Source organism: Triticum aestivum, chromosome 1B, assembly GCF_018294505.1.
Source record: "Triticum aestivum cultivar Chinese Spring chromosome 1B, IWGSC CS RefSeq v2.1, whole genome shotgun sequence".
In the NCBI taxonomy this organism is placed as follows: Eukaryota; Viridiplantae; Streptophyta; class Magnoliopsida; order Poales; family Poaceae; genus Triticum; species Triticum aestivum.
Window position 1 is genome coordinate 526,113,026 of NC_057795.1, and position 7,989 is coordinate 526,121,014.

Sequence of the window (7,989 nt, forward strand, 5' to 3'; positions counted from 1 at the left end):
AGTTAGCAGCAGTACCGAAGGAATTGCTCCATCAGGTTCAGTTAACAGGCATCGATCGATCGCTCGGGTTCAGTAACGCGTAGCCTGCAGTGCAATCGCTCGGGTTCAGTTAGAGCCCAACGCCTCGCTCGGGTTCAGTTAGAGCCAACGCCTTGCACACACGCGCGTACCTGTATGAGAGAAACGCGCATCCCTCTCCCACCGTAACTGGCAACTCCCCGAAATTTTCCTCCCCCTCGCTTCTACCACGGTTTTTTCCGTCATGGACGGCCCAAAGAATGTCATGCAGCTGCGCCTCCGGCCCGCCCAGGATGAAAAGCCCATTTTCTGTCATGATTTTTTGTCATAGAAGTAGGAGCACACCACATCTATGATGATACCGGGTTTTGTGACAATTATCATCATAGAAGTGTCATATGTATGACAGAAAAAAAATTCGTTCGGCCCAAAATGTCACGGATGTGTCTTTTTTTTGTAGTGAGCACAATTTTCCTTTTCATCATACTTACAAAAGATATTAAAAAGATGAAGCGTATGAGACAAACTCAATTCCATTTTTTGTAGTTTTCTTTTATAAACTAAACTAGTGATAAAACAAGAAACAAAAAGATTCGATTGCAAGATCTAAAGATATACCTTCAAGCACTCACCTCCCCGGCAACGGCGCCAGAAAAGAGCTTGATGTCTACTACACAACCTTCTTCTTATAGATGTTGTTGGGCCTACAAGTGCACAGGTTTGTAGGACAGTAGCAAATTTCCCTCAAGTGGATGACCTAAGGTTTATCAATCCGTAGGAGGCGTAGGATGAAGATGGTCTCTCTCAAACAACCCTACAACCAAATAACAATGAGTCTCTTGTCTCCCTACAATGGTAAATTGTATAGGTGCACTATTTCGGCGAAGAGATGGTGATACAAGTGCAATATGGATAGTAGATAAAGGTATTTGTAATCTGAAATTATAGAAACAGCAAGGTAACTAATGGCAAAAGTGAGCGTAAACGGTATTGCAATGGTAGGAAACAAGGCATAGGGTTCATACTTTCACTAGTGCAAGTTCTCTCAACAATAATAACATAGATAGATCATATAACAATCCCTCAACATGCAACAAAGAGTCACTCCAAAGACACTAATAGCGGAGAACAAGCGAAGAGATTATGGTAGGGTACGAAACCACCTCAAAGTTATTCTTTCGGATCAATCTATTCAAGAGTTCGTACTAGAATAACACCTTAAGACACAAATCAACCAAAACCCTAATGTCACCTAGATACTCCATTGTCACCTCAAGTATCCGTGGGCATGATTATACGATATGCATCACACAATCTCAGATTCATCTATTCAACCAACACAAAGTACGTCAAAGAGTTCCCCAAAGTTTCTACCGGAGAGTTAAGACAAGAACGTGTGCCAACCCCTATACATAGGTTCATGGGCGGAACCCGCAAGTTGGTCACCACAACATACATCAAGTGGCACATGATATCCCATTGTCACCATAGATAAGCACGGCAAGACATACATCAAGTGTTCTCAAATCATTAAAAGACTCAATTCGATAAGATAACTTCAAAGGGAAAACTCAATTCATCACAAGAGAGTAGAGGGGGAGAAACATCATAAGATCCAACTATAATAGCAAAGCTCGGGATACATCAAGATCGTGCCATAGAGGGAACACGAGAGAGAACGAGAGAGAGAGAGAGAGAGAGAGAGAGAGAGAGATCAAACACATAGCTACTGGTACATACCCTCAGCCTCGAGGGTGAACTACTCCCTCCTCATCATGCATAGCACCGGGATGATGAAGATGCCACCGGTGAAGGATCCCCCCTCCGAAAGGGTGCCGGGAAGGGCTCCCGAGAGGTTTCTGGTGGCTACAGAGGCTTGCGGTGGCAGAACTCCCGATCTATCTTGATATTCGATGTTTTAAGGTACGTAGGCTTATATAGGTGAAAGAAGTCGATCGGGGGAGCCTCGAGGGGCCCACGAGAGGGTAGGGCGCGCCCAGGGGGTGGGTGCCCCCCTGTCTCGTGGCTTCCTCGATGACCCCCCATCTTGCACTCCAAGTCTCCTGGATCATAATCTTTCCAAAAATCACGTTGCTGAAGGTTTCATTCTGTTTGGACTCCGTTTGATATTCCTTTTCTTCGAAATACTGAAACAGGCAATAAAACAGCAATATGGGCTGGGCTTCCAGTTAGGTTAGTCCCAAAAGTAATATAAAAGTGTATAATAAAGCCCGTAATCATTCAAAACAGATAATAAAATAGCATGAATGCTTCATGAATTATACATACGTTGGAGACGTATCATATAATAGCATGGAACAATAAAAAATTATAGATATGTTGGAGACATATCAATTAGTTGTAACATTATAAGGTTGCCCTTTTTTACTGATGATGTTTTTCTATCTTAGCTATCTAAACCCTGAGGCACATGTTCTTTTGTCACAGCTGAATCGGCAGATGGCACCTCGGTTTCACAAGTTAAATAAGGCTTTAGCTGAACTGGTATGTCTTGACCCTGTAAACTAAATAAAAAAATCTAATGCTTTATGAAGCCCTATAACTGTCAGTATATTGTGGTCAGCTATGTATTTGTTATGCCATAAACCCATAATTGCCGGTCATGAATCTCTTGCTTTGAATTGCTATGTTTCTGATGAAAATTGTTTCTTAAGGAAAGCTTTGTATCCTGGTTTGGTAGGTAATTTGCTCTAATATTGTGTCTCTGCCTCCAATATTGGTGTCAGCACTATCATGTAGGTTGATGATTACAACATGGTGAATTTCATACCACTTGATTTGAGGAAGGAGAGCAGGTATTCATGTTTGTTTTCTTGGTTTAATTAAAATCTCATCCCATCTTTACACGCCCAAGAATTCCTTCTTTTCTGCTCAAGTGATCGAAGAAGCCCTTTGCCACTTTGAGTTTCTGATCCTTAGACATGCTACTTCTACTAGTACAGTTGTGGATGCAACTTTAACATCTATCTGGAAGACACATTCCCTCCTTGCCAGATTCAAATTTCTGGTGGGGTGGTGGTATAATAGCACACTTGACAATTTCTACTACTTTTATATTGTTGTTGTCTGGTCTTTCTTGAAAATAGTACTAATAATTATGGAATGAGCACTATACTGAGCGGGAAAATTTCCAGCTTGAGATGATTGTTGAGTTGAAATTTATGTGCTATAGCTGGTTAAATTTGAAGTGTAGTGCTGCAGTGAAACAAAACGGTTGAGCAACATTTAAGTGTAGCACTTCCATTTGCCATGCTGATATTAAATTTCCAGTTATTTCCATGGCAGATTTATCTACCCGGTTGTGTTTTTCGTATGTCTGACCATCCTTGCTTTTGCAGCATTCAGTATGTGCTGTCAAACATCGACAACTGCATCCAGTACGGGGAAGACGCGGATGTGAAGGTCAGGGACTTCATTCCCGACGAGGATGACTAACCATTTTGATCAAGCAGAAGCAACAAATTAGTCAGTATCATGTAGAATGGGTCCATGGGAGGAGGAATTCACCGCACATGGTAGTAGAAGTGCTTGCTATTTATCTGTTTCAATCAATCATTGGTCGAAAAAACAAGACAGAATGCATATGTGAAGAGTGTGTGGGTCACCTTCTTTCTTATGCGTGTGGTTGACTAGCATGCTTGTGTTAACAAATCATCAACCTCTTTCGGAGCTCTTGAACAGCATCAGACATGAGCGGTAATACCTACCTAAAATAGTGTATGCGCTAATGCACCAATTCTGCTCCTTTCTTTCTGAACACCAGGCCGTGGATTCTGGTCAGCTTAATGTCGGTATATTTTGGAAAGCCTATTAGATTGTATAATTGTATAGCTCTGTTCTTCCTTGCAAGGTTGTTCCTTGTTTAGCATCGCATTGCAATCAATGGCTGCCCCCCACACACATGAAGTCTTACAATGCAAAATGCATTTTATAGTTTCAATGGACAGAGTGAAAGCATACGCTAGATCTCTCTCTTCGGTGCACCTACGTTGATGCATGCATACGACATCCCAGTTTACAAGCTCATCATCACCCGCACGAAAACCTGGCAGATTTTCCAACTTCACTTTGTTTCTTTGCTTCCTTTGTGCCAAATTCCCAAGAATATGTACTAAATTGACAGGTATATCCGGCAAAGTAAATATGCAGAATATTGACTTAAGTAGTGTGTTTGTCACTGTTAGATATAATCTTGTTGTCTTCTGTATCTGCATTTTACTTTCAGTTCTGCATATAGTAGCGTGTCAGTATAGAGTGTGCAGACATATGTGTGATGCATATGAGCAGGTGGTTTCAGTCAAGGGATATCATGCACGGTGAGAAGCCTATGTGCCGCGTGAAGCTGGCACTCCCGTGTGACACGGCGGTGCATCCAAGTGATGAAGCCAACAGGCTGCACAAGTTATCTAGTCAAGATAGTATGCATGTCCATGTGTGTTAGTGGAAGAATAATAGGTGGTGGAGTTAGTTGGTTAGTGGAGAGTTGTGTGTGGCACAAGAGCCGGGCAGGTTGTTGCCTTGGCTATGTGTGGGTGTTAGCTTTACTTAATACATTGTAACTAGTTGTTTTCATTAAGAGAATAGAGAAAGAAAGAAAAGGCCAGCGGCTGTGTGAGGCAGCTCAGCACCAAATACTTGTGTCTCTATTTGTGTGTGTGCGTTATGAGATGCAACACCGAGAGGAAGAAGAGGGGTTGAGAGATTCAGCCCCGACATGTGGTATCAGAGCTAGGTGATGACGAAGATGATGCCGCGTGATTCTTCAACGAGTGGAGCGTTGGTGCCAAGCGACTCGGCAGCGATGGCAGCTGCCGCGACGGCAGCGACAACAGTGGCGGGGAAGCTCCCATTCCCACTGCTCACGAGGACGAACTACGCGGTGTGGGCGATGAGGATGAAGTACCTCTTGAGTGCCAACGGCGCGTGGACTGCCATTGATCGAGAGGACTCCTCCAAGGACATCGACGCGGGCAAGGAGGAGATGGCCATGACGATCATCTCCCAGTCCATCGACGACTCGATGCTGCTGCGAGTTGCGGAGAAGGAGACCGCAGCCGATGTGTGGGCAACGTTATGCTCCATGCATGTGGGTGTCGAGCGCGTCTGAGAGGCGAGGGTTCAATCCTTGCACTCGGAGTTTTATGGCCTCAAGATGGGTGATGTGGAGTCTGTGGATGACTTCGTAGTGAGGTTCACGACGCTCGTGGGGCACATCCGTGTGCTTGGTGATCCGATGGAGGAAAAGTACGTCGTGAAGAAGCTGCTGCGAGCCGTCTCCAACAAGTTCATCCATGTTGCTTTGTCGATTGCATTGTTCGGTGACACGAACAAGATGGCCATGGAGGAGGCCATTGGTTCACTCAAGGCGCACGAGGAGCTCGTCAAGGGGCGGGAGACGGCACATGAAGAAGAACAGCTCCTCATGGCGAGAGGGCATGACTCATGCACGGTGAGAAGCCTATGTGCCGCGTGAAGCTGGCACTCCCGTCTGACACGGTGGTGCATGCAAGTGATGAAGCCAACGGGCTGCACAAGTTACCTAGTCAAGATAGTATGCATGTCCGTGTGTGTTAGTGGCAGAATAATAGGTGGTGGAGTTAGTTGGTTAGTGGAGAGTCGTGTGTGGCACAAGAGCCGTGCAGGTTGTTGCCTTGTCTATGTGTGGGTGTCAGCTTTACTTAAGACATTGAACTAGCTGTTTTCATTAAGAGAATAGAGAAAGAAAGAAAAGGCCGGAGGCTGTGTGAGGCAGCTCGTCACCAAATACTTGTGTCTCCATTTGTGTGTGTGTGTTGTGAGACGCAACACCGAGAGGAAGAAGAGGGGTTGAGAGATTCAACCCTAGCAGTCACAGTGTAATTCAAGAGGACGGGGCGTCGAGCCCTGGCTTTGACGCGTGGTGCTCGCGGAGTTTCTCCTATAAAAAAAGTGCCAACGAGGGTTAGCCCTTGGGTTGGTCGCATTTTTTCACAGTGTAGTTCAACAAAAGTGCACTTCTTTTTATAGTTTGACTTAGTGCACATTAAAATGCACACAAACCATATATTTATGGAAAATGCTATTCTTCAGCCGGTTGATGCATTCGCGAGCGTCTGCCGCTTGCGTAGCCGTCAGATCAATCCCGATCAAGCGACCACGCTGCTACAAGTCAGTCCCGCGTGGCCAATCTTATTCTTGCAATAAGGGTCTTGTTTCCAGTAGATTATAGCAACACATGACTAGTTTCAGAAAGAAAGAAAAAACGATTCGATGGTGAAGTTTTTTTTTCTGCAACTGGGTCTTGTTTCACAAGATTTCTGCAACATATCTTCTGTTTCACAAAGAAAAGAAATGTTACGGTTGTGAAGATGTTTTTTCTGCAAGAAGGGTCTTGTTTCAGAAACATAGCCCGAGTTGCAGCGCCAGAGGAGCGCTCGATGTTAGAGAGTGAGTGGTCAGACATTGTAACATGAGGCATGCTTCAGAAACATAGCTCTGGTTGTAGAAAACGTCGAAGAAGCGTCGGCCGTGAGAGGTCGCCGCCGTCATGCTGGTTTGGAGCTAGCAGCTGCTCGCGGGGCTGAGACGGAGGAGGAGCAACAACTCTGGTGAGCATGGCAAGGACTAGTTCCCCTCACGCGTCGGCGGCAGTGATTTTGCGGTGGTGGTGGCTGGCGCCGCGCTGGGCGCAGCTGTGTCACGACGGCAGACTGGGGAATTTGTTTCCGAAACTGAGCGATTGTTGCAGGAAGTAAGAAGGTGGTCGCCCACACGGTCGTTAGATCCGACGGTCGTCAGAGCGCTGATCCAACGAAGCTCCATGCGGTGGATGTTTCTAATACATCCGTCTCCGGTACTCAAGTACATGAATGACAAATAAAGAAGCCACAACTGGTGAAAAATAGAAATATATGCCTACACACATAGCCTACTATTGAATCCATCCAAACTGGTTGTATGTATCCTGCGCTATCATTTCCCATTGGTTACGGAAGTACACATATAATCTTACAAGTGCACCAAATGTTCAATACAAATTGGAGCCTCTTATAAGGTTTACAAGGATAATTAGGAAGATGCACCCTTTGTTTTTATTTATTCTGCATATTAGCTTTGTTTTAAGTCAAACTTTATAAATTTTGATCATGTTTATAGAAAACATTACGAACATATGCGTCAACAAATATATATGATGTGAATATATCTAGTGATGAATATGATGATATTGATTTTGCATTGTTGATGCTAATAAATTTTTCTATAAACTTAGTTAAAGTTTATAAACTTTGACTTAAAACAAACCAAATATGCAGGGTAAATGAAAATAGAGAGTATTTTGTTACTGTAATACTCCCTTCGTCCCAGCGACACTTATTTTGAGATGCAGGGTGAAGGAAATATGCCCTAGAGGCAATAATAAAGTTGTTATATTATATTTCCTTATTCATGATAATGGTTATTCATGCGAGAATTGTATTGATCGGAAACTTAAATACATGTGTGAATACATAAACAAACACAGTGTCCCTAGTAAGCCTCTACTAGACTAGCTCATTGATCAAAGATGGTTAAGGTTTCCTAACCATGGACATGTGTTGTCATTTGACAACGAGATCACATCATTAGGAGAATTATGTGATGGACAAGACCCGTCCGTTAGCTTAGCATAATGATCGTTCAGTTTTATTGCTATTGCTTTCTTCATGTCAAATACATATTCATTCGACTATGAGATTATGCAACTCCCGGATACCGGAGGAATACCCTGTGTTCTATCAAACGTCACAACATAACTGGGTGATCATACAGATTCTCTACAGGTATCTCCGTAGGTGTTTGTTGAGTTGGCATAGATCGAGATTAGGATTTGTCACTCCAAGTATCGGAGAGGTATCTCTGGGCCCTCTCGGTAATACACATCATAAGCTTGCAAGCAAAAGACTAAGGAGATAGTCACGAGGTGATGTACTA

General features: G+C 43.8%; 1 pseudogene; it reads left to right on the plus strand.

Moving 5' to 3' along the window:
• The window catches only part of LOC123079463 (GPN-loop GTPase 3-like), a 94,931-nt pseudogene extending 91,457 nt beyond the window's left edge, over positions 1–3,474 (plus strand).
• The last annotated feature ends 4,515 nt before the right edge of the window (positions 3,475–7,989 follow it).